The 19,921-nt window shown below is 42.8% G+C and overlaps 1 long non-coding RNA gene across 2 annotated transcripts; it reads left to right on the top strand.

Annotated features, from left to right (window-relative positions):
* Nucleotides 1-1,653: 1,653 nt before the first annotated feature.
* LOC107310600 (uncharacterized) lies at nucleotides 1,654-16,236 on the top strand. Of its 2 annotated transcripts, none has more exons than XR_014941809.1 (6): nucleotides 1,654-1,851; nucleotides 2,072-2,232; nucleotides 2,590-2,696; nucleotides 3,137-3,261; nucleotides 5,220-5,486; nucleotides 16,107-16,236. It is a non-coding gene; the product is annotated as an uncharacterized LOC107310600 (long non-coding RNA). The 2 variants fall into 2 exon arrangements; XR_014941810.1 differs by having other exon boundaries at nucleotides 3,134-3,261.
* Nucleotides 16,237-19,921: the final 3,685 nt, after the last annotated feature.

Raw genomic sequence — 19,921 nt, 5'->3', positions numbered from 1 at the left:
TTGGCAAGGGCAGACAATCCAGTCTGTCAGGAAGCCATTTGAGGTGCTTCAGGTTTGTAAGCTTGTCTTTTTTTTTTCAGGTGGATATTTGGAGCATGGGTGTACTGCTGTATGCTCTGCTGTGTGGGTTTTTCCTTTGGATGATGACAATATGATGGCACTCTACAGGAGGATACCAGTGGGTATCAGTGGTGCTAGAATACACTGAGAAGGGAAATAGCTGAGCTTGACAAGAGGCCTTGCTTTTCGGATGGCAGAACATGCTGAGCTGTGGGTAGAAAGGCCACAGCACAGTCTGCTGAATATTGTCCCTGTTTTTGCTGCTTTGTCTACCAGTATTTTGTGGATTTGGTTCTACACTTGGTTGGCCTATGTGGCACTGTAGCCTAATTCTGTACCATGATAGCATACAGAATTTAAGGAGAAGTATTTTCTTGCCAATGGGCTGGATTTTTTGTATCTGGTTCTTCAACTGGCTGCTCCCTATACTATCTGTAGTAAAAATAGAGACACATCATTTGATTTCCCTGAAATGAATGTTCCTAAATGCCAGCTCTTCTCATGTCTACAAAGATCAAAGTTCTGCATTTGCTATTAGAATTTCCTCTTCCAGAATCAGGAGGTAATGTAGGACCCCACAGATTGCCTTCAGAATCCAACAGTTAGTTCTGTTTCCTTTGGGAGTGCATAACAACCTGAGCACATGAACTGAATGACGTGGCTTTTTAGTCTGGTACAAACTCTGCTGTACACTGAAACTTGGTCCATTTGTAAGCAGGACTTTTTCCATCTCTGCAGGACAGCAGAAAACCCTTTGTGCTAATCATGATGCCAAGAAGCAGAATGCGGCAAATGGCAGATGATCCAACTGCTTCAGGTGTTCATTTCCTTAAAACTGAGAATAGTTTTGGACTGAGAGTTTGTAAGCAGAACGGAGCTCTTAAAGCTGTCAGAGATTATTTCTGCACTGTTCAATTCTATCTGCCTGACATACACAGGATCTCAGAACTGCATTGCTTGAACTGGTGGAACTTGTTGAAGTGATCTAGGATGAGAAAGTTTTAGAACTCAATCAGAATGCACTATAACATGGATAATCCTATAGGTATTAAGGTACAAGCTTGCTATTTCTGCACTGAATTTGTTTCTGTTTTACATGGCTGTGATCTGAAAGTTGCTTGAAACGCAGGCACCTAGGCACTGTTGTGTAACTGAATTTCACACGTGATAGGTCCTGAAATATCCTGGAATCTAAAACTCTGACTTGTTTTAAGTCTGCTGCTTGAGTCTAATCAGGGTCATAGTGTCTGTGTGCAGTGGAGTGTGTGGGGAGATTGTTGCTGCAGATCCTGGGAAGTTGCTGTGTATTTGCAGACAATGGCTGCTGTTGGTCACTGGGTGCCACTGTTGCTCTGAAGAACAGCTGTGCTGTGCATGCAGCACAGCATGCTGTGCACGCCATGGAACTAGGAATCAAGAAGAGATAGAAGTGTCACTTCTGCTCTAGTAAAAGGTCTCATCTGCTGACAGGCTTTTGTACTTGAATTCAGAACTCAGGACCTGTTGCACAGAGGGACTAGTTGCTGAAGTTGGACGACTCTTTCTGTTTACTCCTTGTAATATGTAGCCATAACACTAACTGTTTAAAAAAGAATCTGAAATCATGGCTAATTATTGACTGCTGCACAGCAGAACACTACCACGGTGAGATTGGGCTGTGAGATGACTTGAAAGCTGTTTCCTCAGTATAGGTCTTATTCTTGCAGCTGGGACACCTTGATGAAGACTGTGTAACAGCTTTCTGTGTTTCACAACAAGAGAAGAGAGAGTAGATCAGCATTAACGTCAGAGGTAATAAACGTATGTCAGTAATTCTCTGTATTTAAGCCCACTCCTACAGTAAATAACCTTACTGTATTAACAGACTCTAACACTCACTTATTCTCAAACATGAAATATTTCACACCTTTCAGAAGTAAGTTACCACTGCAGAACTTCATAGTCTACCTAATAACTGCATTTCTGAAGTTCACATTTATTCCTTTTTTCTCCTTTAATTGTGTTTTCTCAGCCTTTTTGTTATTTTTTTACCATGCTGAAATCCTTATGAATCTCTGGAAGTCCAGGCAGACTCAAAACAGAAACTGATGGATGAACAGCAGATGTCACATGCTGGCTTAACTCCCTGCTTTGAAATGATTCACTGATAGGTGGAAAATATCAACACATCAGGTAGGACAACCAAGCAAATTTGGAATTACAGTTCACAAATACTTCAGGAAATAAATTAATTCCAATAACTTTAGAAAATAAATGAGAAAAGCTGAACTGAGTGCTTCTAGAGATGCTGTATAAATGTCAATAATGACATTCCAAGCTGTAGAAGAGATTTAAAACATGATGGGTACTCTGGCTTTAACCTGAATCTGAAAGTTGTCTCTTGAAATTGAGTTGTCTTTCTGTTAAATAGAAAGTGGTAGAATTTGAAGGATTGTTAAGATTTCCATATAACCTTAGTAAGACTAGATGTAAAATGTAAGTTTTATCTAGGCAAGATCAATAGTGGAGTCACTGTTACTTCTTTTTTAGGTACAGGGAATAAAGAGAACGATCGACCTACAAGGGGAAAAAGTTCTTCAGTTCAAGTCTGTGATATTATCACAGTCTTAATTCAAAGGACTTCTAATGCCTGATAAGTAATTCAAGCTTATTATACTACACTGAGTCTCTCAAGCATTGTACCCACGGTTCTCATAGTAGTCAAAAAGCTGCTGAAAATCCAGCTGAATGTCGATGCTCCTTGGAGCTGGGCTGAAACTTGCCCCCAGAAATGGGAGTCCAGCTGAAATGCTGTGCAAACTGAATTAGTAGGAGCTTTGCCATTCACTTCAGTAGAGAGATTCTGGCACCAGCTTTAGATTTCACATCCAGCAATTGTACAATACACTAACTTTCAAGCAAAAACGAGAATAGTCTGCTTCTTTATCTCTTACATATTGTGTGAATCAGCTGAGGCCTGAAACTACCCTAATGTGATCAGACGTGAAGGTTGCACATCAAGGGGAAAATATGGCAGAAATTTTCTTTGTACTGACAATGTTTCTGAAGAGATCTACATCCTCTTGTTTTCTAGCAGAATTACGACCAGTTGTGGCAACCTATCTCTTGCTTCAGTCTAAGAAGGCTCGTGGCAAGCACATTCCCTTGAGAATTCCATCCCAAACAGGACGTGCCAGTACCACACAGTCAGGAAGCCTGGGGGTAAGTTTTAGAGTTCAGCACAAGGTTCTGGTCAAAATGCCTCTGTGTGCTGAAGCTCTGCCCGGGTAAACAGTCTGGTGGCCTAAACATCGGTGAGGGAGCATGTGTGCAACCGGTCTTGGTCATCAAATCTTGTTCTATGATAAGGCCACCGACTCAGTGTATGAAGGAAAAGGATGTAATCTTTCTAGATTTCAGGGAGGCCTTTGATCCTGTCCCTTTGGCTGCATGTTCCCAACCTTCCATCAGGAAGCCAGGAGTACTGTTCTGTGTCATGAAAAGGCAGCCAGTGGTTTGACTATCACATGTTTATGTGTTCTGATGTTTCACAGTGGGTCTTAAGTAAAACGAACTCAGGTTTTGGTTGCCTGCAGGACAGATGTTCTTTTGGGTTCAATATGTTTGCATAGTGACTTGCGACCATGGGACTGGTGTTCAAGGACCCTCTTGGTTCCTTCAGTTCCTAGGTTCTTTCTTGCCTAGATTTGACACTTTGTTTCAACAGAAGAGCTGATATTCGCTTTGGGAACACTAAACAGCTGTTTATGTGGCTTAGAGGAAGACTGTCTGTCTTCTACACTGTGGGCATGGAACAGCCACAATTCCCCCTGGAACAACATCAATGACCCACACCACTAATTGGATTCTCCTTTTTAATGTAGTGGTAATGAGGTGAAAATGTGGCTGTGGAATATTTTTGACTAAGAAACTTCTATATAGATTTTGTTCATCTTTGCGCACCTCATCACCTGATCTGTGTCAGTGAGCAGAAGCTGAAAGCAGGCATGGGATGTTCTGAAGAGCAGAAAAAGAGATAGGGAGGAAGGTGATTAAGACAATCCTCTCTGCTGCTGTGTGTCCCAGCACTGCCCAGTTCTGTGGCAAAGTGTTGTACAAGATGAAGAGGCCAAGAGATTGGGAGTAGAATGAATAGAAAATATGCCTTACTTAGGCCATACTCAGCGTATTAATACTTCTCAGTTAGTTTTAGAATTCTAGAAGTGAAAGGTAAGGAGGTAGAAGCCTGCAAGTTGTGTCCTTTTTTACAGCTGCTCTTTTCTTATGGGAGGATGAAGTGAAGAAGATTGGTCTATTCTACAAGCTGTTCCAACCTTTACTCTTTATTTGCTGTTGCAGCTGCTGTAGCATCCCCAGCATAGACCAGAAAAGACCTTCTTGCCTCCAGAGATCCAAGTTTGTCCTCTGCTGGACACTTGAGAGCTCAGGGACTATGATGGGTTCTTTTCTGGTGTTTGCTTTTCACTGTCATCACCCAGTTTCTATCTCTTCCTAAAGCAGTTGGTAGGTTGTGTTCAGAGCCTCAGCTCTTCCTGACTCTGCTAAGCATGTCAGAGCTGATGAGGAGGATGTAGAATGGGGTTTGTGTCCCTTCAGACACCCACACTGGAGAAATCTGCAGCTGGCATGCACCCCACCAGCTCCCTTTGGCTGTTACTGCATGGGAGTGGTTGCTAGCAGGTCATGTCAACAGGTTGAATGTGTCACATTCCCAGATCTCTGATTCCATTGGCTGTGTCTCCAGTGACATGAAATACAACTGTGGCTGCTGGGGTTCTTCCATCTGTACAGATTTTTAATGGTAGTCAGGCAAATTAGACTCTGATGCTAAAAAACAGAACAATAAAACCAGCAATAAGAGACAATCCCAACCAACCGACAATAGCAGCAAAAAACCACCACACATCTCATTAGGTAGAAGATTAGAGACACTGGAAGGTAGTCTTTAAGTCTCTTTAAGGCGCTGTTCTTACATTGCAGAAATAGAATGATAATATAATTCCATGCTGATAATATCTCCAGATTTCTATCTTTTGGATTTCTTTCAGCCTGCCATGATCCCCGAGTATGTCTGTTCATGGGGTTTTTCATTTGGTTTTGTAGAACACGTTTGTTAACTTGTGCATTCTCATAGTTCTTTTCTTTCCTCTGCATCTTAGAAATCCCAGTGAAGTTCACCAAGAAGCTCGAAGCTGTTAATGCTGAGATTGGAGGCAGTGTCACTTTAAGCTGTGAAGTGAGCCATGCCAAAGGGAAGGTGGTGTGGCGCAGGAATGCAGTTGAGATCAAACCCAGCAAACGTTTCCAGATTGATGAGGAAGGGGTCAGAAGAAACCTGACAATAAGAGGGATCCGGGCTGAGGATGAGGGAGAGTACTTGTGTGAGTCCAGAGATGACAAGAGCAGCATTACCATCACCCCCAAAGGTATGTCTCTGGAAATGAAGGCTGACAGTGTGGAAGGATCCTTGGCTTCCCTCATCAGCCATTACAACACTGCAAAGCTGAGTTCATTTGTGTGTTTATGCTGTTCTTTGTGTTAACAACCAAGTACAAAACCTGTCTTTCTCTCTAAATAACGGTGGAACAACTGCTTCTGAAGAGCACAGCTGTTAAGTGGGCAAATAAGCCTTCAAGGCTGGAATTAAGCATCCCAAATGTAAGATGGGATTTATTTTACCCCTTCTTTGCCTCTTTTCTTCTTGCATCTTTGTAGATGCAAGGAGGATCTCCTCTACACGCAGGAGATGTGAGTGTGAGTTATGGTGATCACTTACTGCGAGTCATAAAATCTGATGCTTCCAATGAAATCATTGACTCTGTTGGCTCATTGAAGGTGCTCATATATAATATGATAGCAAGCTTTGAGTATATAAAAGGCTTTTAGAAAGTGGAAGCAAACAATCTGTTCTCTGTGCAGAAATAAGGGACTTCAATTGCAATGACAAAGATGCAAGTTCTACAACAGAAAAGCTTTTTAATGGTTGCATGACTGGATATGTCATTTGGAGGGGCTTTGAAGCCTTCACTGTGGGATTCAGAAAAGGTTAGTGAAATATCTGTGTCATAAAGAGCTGAGCATGTCCTGGAGCAATGGAGAAGGGCTGGATGATTTTTGCTGGTATTTTTAGCCATTGAATTTTGTATTCTGGTGGTGTCAGTACATTCTTTTGTACAACATGGACGGGTTGGTTTGTTGCATTGGTTCAGACTTTTGTGCTAGGAGCTCAGCAGTGGTTAAAGCTCACACTTCTGCAAAGTAAACAAGCTCCTGCAATTCGTCTCTACTCTGTTTTAGCTGTGGATTAGCTTGACAGTTCCCTTCCATAAGCTTTATGGTTCCCTTCTGTAAGTCTACTTACATAGAGTGAGTTGCTTAACTTTAAGTCTTGCTCCAGGATTTTAAGCATATTATTAGCAAAAAATATCACAAATAATTTCACCAACAATTCTCCCCACCCATCTGTAGCTTTCTTTTTTTTCACTGGAAGGTTTTACACTGGCAGATAGGGTGGGCATGTAAAAACAACCCCATTAATTCTGACGAAGCTCTGATTTCTCTGACTGGCCTTTGTTTTGTGATTCTGCATGCATGCCCTGTAGCTAAAGCCTGGATGTCTTCCCCAACACCTTCAGTCTCCCATCCTTACTTAAGTTACTCCATTGTAAATCTCTCTGCTAGTCCAAGAGAGTTTTTATTTTACCCCTTCTGTGAGGCAGCAGCTGGATGGGAAGGATGAGATGAGGACTAGGTTGTTTGGGTGGCTTTTTTTTTTTTTTTGCCTAAGAGCCAACTGGGAATCAAAGATACCAAAAATTGAAGACAAACTGTGTCATACCGAGCAGGGTTTGTCAAATCACTGGCATGCACTGTTAGGACAACTTCATCATCAACATATTCTGGGCTGACAGTTGTCACAAAATTCTGCTTCTGTGTCCCAAAATGTGCACTTATCACTTCTATTGGCAGTTGCTCATCTTTTCTCCAAACTGAATGGTTGTAGGAAATAAAACAGACAAGCAAACAAACCAAACAACCCGCAGATATTAACTTGCAGCTGATTGTCAGTGCTGATCGTTGGGCCATGTCCATCACTTCACATACTTCTGCGGCCAACAGACATTGGAAAATACAAAGACCTTCAGAGACTACTTGAATTTCTAGATGCACTGAATTACCCTCTAGAGTGTATTTCTGAATATATAAGGAACCACGGGAGACTATGATCCTGATTTATATCTAGGTTCAGGCTTACTGTTTCAGTTAGGTTAGATGAATAATAGTTCCAGAGAAGATAGGGAAATACAGCACTTCATTGATACCACCTGTCGGAAGAATGCAGCTCAGTGCTGGGCAGTTTGCTGCTTCATTCCCTCTTACAAGTTGCACCCAAGGCTGGAAAAGACCACTGAGATAGCTGAGCCCAACCCAGCCCACCCTCACTGTACTTACTAACCACGTCCCCAGTGCCACATACCCGTGGCTCTTGAGCACCTCCAGTGACTGCAGTATATCAGCGTGGTTGCTTCAGCTGTGTGAGTTTTCACCACTGGATGTTGTTCTAGCGAGGCAAAAAACCCAAACTGATGGAACAGTGTCTATACAGGAAGCAACTGGCTGTCCTGATGGCTGCCAACAGTTTTGCACAAGGTGTGTCATGCAAGCTTGCATGAGTCTGGTTTAAAAACTTGCAGTTCTGATGGAAGGAGAGGATGTTGGTGCAGGATAACTGCGGGATTTGTGCTTTCCCGACATCCAGTTGCAATCCCAGCTTATTGTTGCTATAGAAAACAGCTTCTCTGTAGACAAACTGAGTTAGTACCATTAAGTGGCTGAATCCCTAAGTGATCCAAGGTGAAGCATGATCCAAACTGGAATTTAGCTAATTGTAGTAGGGAATCCAAGCCTTAATGAGCTGAGTTATTTAAAGTATGAGTCTTCCATCTAAAACAGCATTGAACTGTTACCCTGGTTGATGATAGAAATGAGAGTTTAACAGCAGAAGTCTGAAGTTATGCTCCATATTTCTCATCACTCAAGAGAATATTTGAATATGTGAATTCCTTTGGCTATGTTAGAGCTCATAATGAGGTAAGCTGATGTTCTTTAAATGCTCGGAGTCTAGCAATGTGGGGAAGTGGACTGCTATTTGCTGTTGAGCTTTAGGCTAAGAAGCCTGATTTTAGAGGACAGTGGACTTCCCCTTTCCCTTCCCCTCTCCTCCCCTTCTCCCTGGACTGATCCCGCATAGTTTGTGAATGAGTTCAGAGCAAGGTAAATGAGGAATAGCCATGTGAAAACCTGTTGTTTTACTGCACTGTAAAAGACACTTAGTCAAAAGACAAATGTGTGTTCCAAGCTTATGATTGCAGGAGATCCTAGAAACAACCCAGCTGCTCAAACCTGTAGTCTGGCTGAATATTTTATTGTCAGTTTTGGTCAGGAGGAGATGCTTGAGTAAGACAAATAAAAGGTCATGGGTAAGTTGGTCCTTCTTGTGATATACTTCTAGGCTTTTGTCAGGGAAAAGCTTAATTAGTCCAAATAATTATAGCAGAAACCACACCAAGAACATGAGAGTGAAATTTCAACTTTCTTGACATGACGGTAAATTTTACCCCATTCTGCCATTCCCCAAATGTTTGTTTCCTTATGTTATGGTTTTGCAATTTGGTTGGTGTTGGTATTCCACATCAGAACACCATGCTAATAATGGGAGTAAAGGGGACAAGTTTTTTTTTCTGTGGGCGTCCTTAATGGGCATGTGGGGTGGGGCACCGGAAGGGAAGTGAGGAAGGGGACGGGGTTGCTGGCCGGCTCCCTGCGAGGAGACAACGTGGTCAGAGCTTCCTGCCTTCCACAGCTCCACCGGTGAGATTGGGGACTTGGTATTCTCTTTGTTGATATTCTCTTGTTGTTTGTTTAGCATTATTAGGTTATTAAACTGCCATTCGTTCTCAGATCACCTTTTTTTCTCCCTCATTTTTTGTTAGACCTAATCGTAATCTCCCTTCCCTTTCCCGTCTCCCTAAACGCACGTGGCCGGGCCGGGCCGGGCCGGGCCGGGCCATGCCGCACTGCCGCTAGAGAAAAGGGGGGGGGCTTTTGTTCCTGCTGCCCCGGGTTTGTGCCCACTGTCCCGGAGTGAGCTCTAGAGAGAACTCCGTGACATTTTTGGTGGAGGATGCAGGCAGAGCTCAGGGCAATGTTTTGGGCAGTAATTAGGTGGTTTTTTTCAGCAGCCCTGTATGTAGGACTGATAGTCCCTAGGTTCCTGTGGTCCTGGCTTAAGGACTTCCTGATGTTGGGGGTAGGGGTAGATTTATTAAGCCGATGGCTGGCAGGGATAGAGATATCTGCCTGGCTCCCTTCCAGACTAACGAACATCACAGGCACCGTGCTTGAACTGGCTCACGAATGCTCTGAATTCCTTAAGTATGACTGGGGTGTCAATTGGAATACTGTGTTGTTAGTCTCTCTGATTGTAGTAGTTTACTATAAATTGCAGAGAGACTTGCAAAGAATAGTGCAGAGAGACTCAGGAAAAGGGCCAGAAGCATCGGGACCCCCAGTATCAGGTAATCTCACCCCTGAACACCAGAGGGACCTTGGGAAATTAATAGAACCCCTGAGTGAGTGTGGGAGATCAGGGGGATCTCAGAACGAATGGCTTATGAAAAAGATAGAGAGTCTTGAGAATGAGATCCAAATCCTAAGGGGAAGGCAACAAGTTAATCCCAGCCGACCACAGGAAGCACCAGCATCAGTGTCAGTCGCCCCAGTGGAAGGCCAGAGATGGGAACGTGTGTCCTCACGTCTGGAACGGATGGAGGAAGTAGAGGAAGATCCGGGCGAGGGACCCTCCCCAAAACCACCAAAGAAGGCAACTCAGAAGACTAACAGACGTGGAGAAGATAGTGACGATGAAGGCCAGAGATGGGAGCGTGTGCCCTCACGTCTGGAACGGATGGAGGAAGTAGAGGAAGATCCTGGTGAGGGACCCTCCCCAAAACCACTGAGAAAGGCAACCCAGAAGACTAACAGACGCGGAGAAGATAGTGATGGTGAGGGAAAAGTCACTGCTTCCTCTACTCGTAAACCTCTGAAAATTACTGAAATCCAAAGTGCGAGAAAGGAGTTTGCCCGACTCCCAGGTGAACGCCTTGTCACTTGGCTGCTCCGGTGTTGGTACAATGGGGCCGCCTGCATGTCCCTAAGCTGCGATGAGGCTCGTCAATTAGGAAACATTGCTCAAGACTCATCTATTGATAGAGGGATCAGCAGATGTCTCGATGGAGTCGCCAATCTCGGGGAGAGGATTCTATCAGCTGTAAAGGCAACCTGTCTTCTCAAAAGTGATTTGGAGCCTGTACTGGAAAAATGGAGTACAGCTGAGGAAGGTATCCAGTACCTGAGAGAAATGGCTGTGGCAGAAATGCTGTTCGATCCCACGTTTGTCCCTGGGGACCCAGAGGATTACCATGACCCAGAAAAGGTGAGCGGTACTCCGGAAATATGCAAGAAACTCATACGGTCAGCACCAGTGAAGTATTCCAGTGTACTATTAACGAACTCTAACAGGTATGATGAGCTGGATAGGAGACCTGAAATTTTTGAGCTCATCCTTTCACTGCAAAATATCGAATACTCACTACTGCCACACCGTACCACCATCGCAGCCATCTGTAAAATGGTGGATAGAATGGACCGAATGGAGAAAAGACAGGACAACATGCAGAAGAGCTGGTCTGCGGCAAGGAACCACAGTGAAGCTGTGGCAGTCTCAGCTGTCAGACGCAAACGCACACCTGTCCGAGTGAAGGACCGCAGTGAGCCTATGTCACGTGGTGCCATGTGGAACTACCTGCGTGACCATGGAGAGGATATGAAGAAGTGGCATGACGAACCCAATTTTGTACTGCGAGCACGGGTAAGAAAATTACAAAAGAGGTCAGCCACTACTGAGGTTGCCTCTACCGCTGCAGACAACCAATAGAGGGGCCCTGCCCTCAGCCAGGGGGGGGAGAGGGATAATAGAGTGTATTGGACTGTGTGGATTCGGTGGCCTGGCACATCAGAACCACAAAAATATAAAGCACTGGTGGATACCGGTGCACAGTGCACTCTGATACCCTCAGGTTTCGAAGGGACAGAACGGATACATATACATGGGGTGACTGGGGGTTCGCAGGAACTGTCTGTGTTGGAGGCCGAGATAAGCCTCACTGGTAGAGACTGGCAGAGATGGAACACATAAGTGGGCTAGAGACCGAGGGGTGGACGTAACTATGGACGCTATTGCGCAGATCATCCATGATTGTGACACCTGTGCCATGATCAAACAGGCCAAGAGGATGAGACCTCTCTGGGGGGAAGGGCGATGGGAAAAGTATAAATATGGGGAGGCATGGCAGATTGATTATATCACCCTGCCAAAGACTCGTAATGGTAAGCATTATGTACTCACCATGGTGGAGGTAACCACCGGGTGGCTTGAGACATATGCGGTACCCCATGCCACTGCCAGAAACACCATATTAGGCCTAGAGACACAAATCTTGTGGCGACATGGCACCCCAGAGAGGATCGAATCAGACAATGGGACTCATTTCAAAAATTCACTGGTGAGCACTTGGGCCAAAGAACATGGCATCGAGTGGATCTATCACATCCCCTATCACGCACCAGCCGCTGGTAAGATCGAGCGCCACAATGGTTTGCTGAAAACCACGCTGAAAGCAATGGGTGGTGGAACATTTAAGAACTGGGAGAAACATCTAGCAGAAGCCACCTGGCTGGTAAACACCCGAGGATCAGCCAACCGAGACGGTGCTACACAGTCCAACTCCCTGCGTACCGTGGAGGGAGACAAGGTTCCTGTGGTGCATGTAAAGAATATGCTGGGAAAAGCGGTTTGGGTCCTTCCAGCCTCTGGAAAGGGGAGGCCCCTCCGTGGAACTGTCTTTGCACAGGGACCTGGGTGCACCTGGTGGGTGATGCAGAAGGATGGGGATGTTCAGTGTGTGCCACAGGGAAATTTGATGCTGGGGGAGTGCAGCCTGTGATTCCATGTGTGTGTATATATATATATATATATCTGTATGTACATATGTAATGCATGTTAACTACTGTTCTGTTTATATGTTGATAAAAGTTAGGCATGATGTGATGATGTGTAATAAGGGGTGGAATGTTATTGTTTTGTAATTTGGTTGGTGTTGGTATTCCACATCAGAACACCATGCTAATAATGGGAGTAAAGGGGACAAGTTTTTTTTTCTGTGGGCTGCCTTAATGGGCATGTGGGGTGGGGCACCGGAAGGGAAGTGAGGAAGGGGACGGGGTTGCTGGCCGGCTCCCTGCGAGGAGACAACGTGGTCAGAGCTTCCTGCCTTCCACAGCTCCACCGGTGAGATTGGGGACTTGGTATTCTCTTTGTTGATACTCTCTTGTTGTTTGTTTAGCATTATTAGGTTATTAAACTGCCATTCGTTCTCAGATCACCTTTTTTATCCCTCATTTTTTGTTAGACCTAATCGTAATCTCCCTTCCCTTCCCCGTCTCCCTAAACGCACGTGGCCAGGCCGGGCCGGGCCACGCCGCACTGCCGCTAGAGAAAAGGGGGGGGGCTTTTGTTCCTGCTGCCCCGGGTTTGTGCCCACTGTCCCGGAGTGAGCTCTAGAGAGAACTCCGTGACACCTACAACAGCAAAAATAACTTCTAGTTCTAATTTTCAATCTTTAAAAGTTGCCTTGGCGTTTATAAAAAGGCATTCCCATTAGCTTTGGAGTGTTCACCTGAAAGAAGTGATTGCTTTTTCCTCAATTCAGTCTCAGACTAAATATGTGCTACACTTTTTGGCATTTCTGGGATCGCTTTTGTGAAGGAATCTTGAAAACTATCCTAGTCAGTTACACTCCCTACTGGGTTTGTTTGTGTAAACACACAAAAAAGCTTTCTCTGTCTGGTGTTCTGCCCTGATGTTGTGTGCTGGGTGCTGCACTGAGATGAGGCAATCGAGCTTTTTCCTATAGACTGAAGCCAAAGGTGTCAGTGATCTCTTTGATATTTCAGATGCTTTAGTTTTTATTTACGCACTTTGTCACTCCGACAGGAAATTCTCCAATGACTCAAACAGTTAAATACCATTAGAAGGATTTACAGCTTTAAACAAAATCTTTCCATCTGACTGGGAGCTAACTCAGGCCCAAGCTACTGAGATTTCAGAATGTTTTTAAATTGTGGTATAATAAATATCCAAAGACATTTCTCATTTCCCAAGATGGTCATGTTTTACAAATGTTCAGATTCATCTTGATTTGCACAGAAATGTTAAGGTCCTAGTTTTTCAATTTTAATTCTGCAGTTTTATAGGGTTTAAGTCTGAAATTCCATTCATTTAAGGAGGGTCCACAAAAGGAAAGATTCAGAATATAATTTTCTACTGGTATTCAGTTGGTTGTTTCCCAGGAAAACACTCAGCTAGCAGAGTGCTGTAGGTAACAGAAGAGTCCTACTATCTTTGTACTTCCATCTTATTCACTCTATATTACCATGTGAATTAATACGTATTTAGCAGTGTTTTGCTTTGGGTGGTGTGGTGCTGTACATGCAGAAAAGGATAAAGGGTATGGCTTACTCTCCTCTTTGTACTTTATGAGAAATATGGCTGCAGGAAAAGCCCACTTAAAGAGGTTAAGTACAGCTTCATGTTCCTTTATGCTGTTACAGAGTGTTTTTGTGTGCAGTTAAGCAGTTGCGATGTCCCACCCCAAGAATCCTACTTCATTTCACTGAATGAAAATTCATCAGGATAACAGAGGCCAGGTCAGGGTAGAAGCACTTAGCTGCACTGGCATGCGTGCTGTGCCTTGGAAGTGTTCACCCAAATGTTCACATGCTGTGGACATGACTCTGTATACAAGCCTCAAGACAAAGTCTTGGCTAAATATCAGATATTTTTCTCATTGTGAAGACAGGAAATCCTGGGAACTAAAATCATATTCTCCTATGACATTTGTAAACACAATGGTAATCTTGAAGGTTGGCATGGATGATTTTCAGCTTTCAGCTCTGGATCATTTCATGCATTTTTGATTTTTTAAGGAGCACTTCATTGCACAGATTCATGGCAGGCATTTGCTGCTTCTTCGCTCTGAAGAAGTTATGACTCTTTAACTAGGAATATAAATGTAGCATAATGCATATTGAGAGACCCAAGTGAAATGTACTGGGAGGAAAAAAAGGGTAACAGCATATTAAATCAAATTTTCCGTCTGTCTTGGGATATTTAGTGGAGAGCAGATTTAAACTGTTTTGACTCTTTTGACCTTTTTACTCTTATACTCAAATAGTACTGTAACTCCCTTTATATTTGTTTTTATATCTTTGTATAGTACACTTGTTTTTTTCAACAGATGTTGATACAGTTTTGAAAGGTGATGCTCAGTGAAGATCCTCGTGTTAAAGTGTAACTCTCTACTTGTGAAGTGTAATTATCTTCTAAAGGGATAGCTGCATATGATTCATTATCTTAGTGCTTTTTATTGAATGAACTACCCACAGGTAGTGTAGATACTCTGTTCCCTGCCAAACATTTTGCCTTTGATAGTAAAATGGCATAGATCCTAATGGTTGGCTTTAACAGGTCACTATCTGTGATTAAGTCTGACATTTGTTGCTGTTTAAGTCTTGGATATGCAAGAAATCTGAAGGAGGAAAAAAGAAAAAGCTGTTTATACCTCCAACTTTCAAGGCAGGTTTACGTTCTGCCATCACTGTGAACATTGGTTGTAGTTTGTAGCTTGGCTGCATTGCAGCGTGCAGGGCCCTCCCTCAGCTGGCAGACTTGCATTCACTTGCAGTTGCATGAGTTCAACTGATTTTAGCACAATTAGAGAAGAAGTGATTTTCATATGTACGTTAAAAGTTAGCACATTCCTAGGCTCGATGTCAGCGTCACGTTGGATGATGCTGATGCTTTTAGCTTGCTTACAGTGCAGGTATCTCAGGGAAATGCAACAAACTCACACCCTAAAGCATCACACATTTAAACTTACACCGGGGATTTCTTCTGGTTTTGATGTGCCTGTGGGCAGAGCAGTAGGAAAAAATGAAGCCAAGTGAGTAAGAAACTGCAGTGAAAGGCTCAAATGATTTTAAGGTGAAAAGCACAAATAATGTTTTTTTAAAAGCTGAGTGGTAGGTGGAAGTTGTGCCCAGAATGGAACAGCTGGTTTCATAGAGCTTTCAGATGAGCTCTGTGGCAGGATTATGATGCTGTATTTCTAATAATCAGGCAGCTGTCTGAAAATATGAAATAATGACTTTCTGAGCAGACACCTTTTTCATTTTACACTTAAATTGGAATAGTATTTATGTTCTGGATGCACCTACCATCATTTTGTAGATCAAGAAGCCACTTTTATAAATCTCTTAATGCAAAGTACAGCATGACACGTACAAAAAAGAGTTAGAGACCTTATTTATACCTTATTTTGTTTACTCCTGTAAGTCCTGGTGCTTTATGAACCTCAAAGGAAATCATTGCTGACTTGTTTGTGGATTTTGTGTTTCTGCAATTTGACACGTTGCTGTTAATGCAAGCAGCAAGGCCAGGCTTCCAAGGAAGATTTGTAATATGTGAGATTTCTATGTTTTTGATCTACATTTTTGCAGTAGAGCACTGTAATGTGTGCTGTCTGTTGGGCTACCAGAGGGGCCGATCCTTCTGGATTTCCTGGAGCCTGGACAACTCCTGACTGCTGCATCGCAGTGCCAACAGAGCTGAAGGCTCCAACTTCCAGTTGTTTGCCTGAGGACTCTGTGATTTATTTATTTAAGTGCATAAACTGTCCCTGTCAGGAACAGATTGTAGGTTATAGCTGCTCTAAATGTGAAATGTTTTAAGCTGGACAAACTTCTTTTCAGTTTTGAGGAGCTGCAGTCAGCGGGGGGTTCTTGCCTGGGATCTCTTGAAGAACAGGGTGTGCTTCCATCCTCCTCTTTCCTTCTGTGACCAGGGAATTGTTGGTTGTTTTTTGCAGCAACATGAACCGTGAAGACCGAAATGTGCTGTGTATGAAAGAAAGGGAAAGGCGAAATCAAGAAATCCAGCAGGGTGAAGAAGCCTTTCCACCCAACTCTCCTCTCTTTGCTGAACCGTACAAAGTTGTGAGTTTCTGCCATTTGTACTAATGTGTTTTTTTGTTTTGTAGTGGAAATTGTAGGGAAATATGTGCTACAGATCTGTTTATATCTGAAATCTTTTCAGGTCCCAGTTGTCACCTTAACCAGCATTTAAGCAAGTATTGAAACTAAGGATGGACAGTTAGTTACTAATCATCTCCATAGGCAGATTTATGCTAATACTTATGAAGCAGGGACTACTTTCAAGGGAGGAAAGGGATAATGAGACAAGATAATTTATTTTTTGAAAAAACCTTTTTTCTGCTTCTGCTGCAGTGGTCATTAAGTGGTACCATTGAAGGTTTTCATTATACAGTTCAAAACTCACTTTGAAAACAAAGCCATTCCCTTATCTCTGTTTTGTTTGCGGGAGGTCAAACATTGCAGCTGAAGACTTTTCTCCCTCAGGAGGGAAGTTGCGAGTTTTTTGATTCCTGTCTTCCCTTCTGTTTGCTGTGCCTGATAACTAAAACCTACAAGTATGAAGCTAACTAAAGCTGGTTGGGATACAGTAAAACTGATTTGAAGGGCAAAAAAGAAACAACAGAAAAAACCCCAACTGGTTTTTCAGGAAAGAACCCCTATAACTGTGTTGGCAACAAGTTATTCCAGTATAAATACCAATTAAAAATTACATAACTGAGTGGTGAGGTTGAGCTGATGTTATTTTACTGCTAAGTAAAGCGTTGTCTGACCAATACATTATAGACTTTAAGGTGACAATGTCTACAGTTCTTAAAGTCTTGCATGCAGCTCACCTATACATTCTTTGAAGCACTGGTTAGTGTTTCAACTATTCTTGGTCAATTTAAGTGGTGCTGTACAGAAGTACTACTTAAAATCCCTGTTGAAACTTGGCTGAAGGCCTAGAATTTGGCTGCAGATTAAATAAATCCACTTTCTTTGCCCAGAATGAGAATTGGAATATAAGAAAATAACAGAACTGAGTTTGTGAAGTGATTGATCCATTTATTTGAAGTCAGCTGTAATTCATCTGCCTCTCAGGGGAAAGAGGAAATTTGAGGGAGAAAAAGATGAGCAGAGGGAGGGAAAGAACTGCATTACTGTGGTTGGTTGGGGAGAATTGGGTCACTGTGACTCTTTGTAGGGGTTTAAGATACAGGGATCTTCAGGCCATTTAATTAGTATTTTTCACTTGTGTGGCTGCTTGCCTGTTTCCTTCACCTTCTAATGCATGGGACTAAAAACTCTATTGACTGTGTAGATTTTAACAACGGCTTCATTTTTTAGAGAATAAGCATGGATTGGGCATCAATAGACACTTTTCATTTGGCTTTCTTTCTATCAAAATAAGTGTAAACTGTCAAAATAAGTATGAAGTATTGCAAAGTATTTTGGTCTTTTTCCTTCTCTTCTCTGCCTGTAGGGATTTAGTCATTATTTTCTATGAACAGGTGTCTTCTCAGCCTCTGCTAAGACAGTGGTAATCTCCTCTGTATAGGAAATCCTATTTGACGTGCAATCAAGAGGGCAGTTTTATAGGGGCCTGTATGCAGAAGAACACATAGAAGTGGTTTTTTATTTGCTAATGGCAGTTCTTTCATTCAGCCCTTGGTAGTCTTTGATAAATAGATATGGCTGACATTTTAGTTTGCTTCCTTTCACCTGCCTCCCTAAAAAGCAATGCTTTAAATAATGCTTTTCTTAGAGTTCTGTGTCCTGGGTGTTTTTGTGTCTTCCCAGGCTGAAGGATAAATCTTCTTCACAGATACTTTGTTGGCCATATGAAATAAAATGAGAAAATGATAACTGGGCAAAGTTGCATTTAAATTTGATCAAAGATTTTAATAGAGTTGTTAGTTACTTCTTTGTTTGAAGCACACAGACAGACTACTTTTTAAGTTATCCAGCTTTTCAACATTTAAGAATTCAGAGCAGTGTGTGAATGGAGCTTTCCAAAAGGCTCCGACTACAACTCATGGTTGCTTTTTGGCCAAATGTTCCAGGCTGTGTGTTGTAAGTGCACATCCACCAAAGTGCCACAGGCTGACAGAAGGTTGGATGGTCCTGGTACTGTCACTGCCTGGGTAGCCCAGAGCTATGGGCAGCTTTGGTGTCAGCAGCCTGTGTTGCCTACGTTCTTCTCTCAGTGGCTGTTTGATTCAGGGGGGGAAAGAAAGTGTGCAGAAATACAAAGGCCTTTGTGCTGCAGATAGGAACTGCATAATATTGCACAGCCTTGTTGACGTCTGAACACAAAAGGGAGGCTGTGTTTTTCTTTCTGAATCTGTCAACCTTGGATTCTGTTTCTTCACAAAGTTTGCGAAAAAATTCCATGTATGGCTCCCCTGAGCCTTTCAACTTTCTGCCAGCCTATTTATTTTGTGTGCGTACATCTTAGCCATGGAACTTTGTCAAATTCTCTGTTTCCAAAGTCTGTAATTTCCTCTGCCTTCTCCCCTCTGTCATTCTTGGCAGTGGGATTTCTCCAAATTCCAGCAAGTTAGTGAGCCGTAGGCTTGTACAGCCTAGACCCGGAACAGAATTCAGAAGGCTGAACACAGCGCTGGTTTACTTGAATCAAGCCACACTGTTCTAGAAAATCTTATTCTCCTTAACTTTCTATTTATTTACAAGTTATATGCTGCAGCATCTCACAGCATTTCTCTTGTGTGCAGAAGTCTGGTACACTTTGCCTACATGTAGAAAATGAGGCTCGTTTTGGTGGATGGGTGGATTTTATGTCTAAGATTGCTGGCATAAGATCATTTTCCCTGTGTGCAGCAAGTGTTTGCAGGGACCCAAAATCCTGACTGGGGCCTGTCCGCATTACTATAAATATATCTTATAATTATCAGGAAGTCTTTGAATCAGAAGATAAAACTTCATGAAAATAGGTCATAAAAAGTTTTATGGGTGCTGTGAAAAACAGATTCCTGACTCTTGATAAAAATGTTATCCCATCACCTAACGCTCTGTAATTTCATCCTGTGTAAGTCTTTAAAGCCAGGGGTTCACAGTCAAAAAATGCAGAGCAGGAGGACTGGTGTGTTTGTAAAATATATTCAGAAATGCAGCTGTTTCTTATTGGATGGAATCTTTCCATCATAGAACAGGGAGTGTGATGTCACTGACAGCTGTTATGTCTGTGTACCTGAGCGGTGACCTGCAGACATCTCTGAAGAGGTGCACTGGTCTCTGGGTTTGCTCAGTGTCCCGTGCTGTAGTAGTTGTGAAGGCAGCAGTCAGTTGCGTCGATCCCTTGTGATCCTTGTGATCCAGAAACTTTATTCTGAGAATTAAAAGTGAGGTCTGACCTGGGTTGTCAGATATTAAATGGAAATGGATCCTATTCACCACAGCCAAACCAAAAATGGACAGGTAAGAATTATGTACCTGACTACCATTCTAATCACCATTTTCTGTCAGAGTCCAAGCAATGGTTTCTTACCTGTTGAAGTGTCTTCCACTTAACTTCTGCAATCTGCTGTGCTTTTGTGAAAAGCATTTCCATCCTTCAAAATGTTCTTAATTTCTTCTTTCTCAAGAAATTGGACTTGAAAAAATATATATTTCTGTTTATTTCTTTATTAATCTTTGAGTTTCTGAGAGACGTGTATTCAGAGGCAAAATAGATGGTGAGTTATTTGGAAGAAGTTGCACATTTAAGCATAACACCTCGTTAAAGTGCCCTTAACTGGAATACTGCCTT

Source organism: Coturnix japonica, unplaced genomic scaffold (genome assembly GCF_054131305.1).
Source record: "Coturnix japonica strain WE unplaced genomic scaffold, WE-NBRP24 Scf117, whole genome shotgun sequence".
Classification (NCBI taxonomy): Eukaryota; Metazoa; Chordata; class Aves; order Galliformes; family Phasianidae; genus Coturnix; species Coturnix japonica.
Note: the sequence above shows the minus strand (reverse complement) of the source record. Positions and strands in the feature narration are given on the sequence as shown.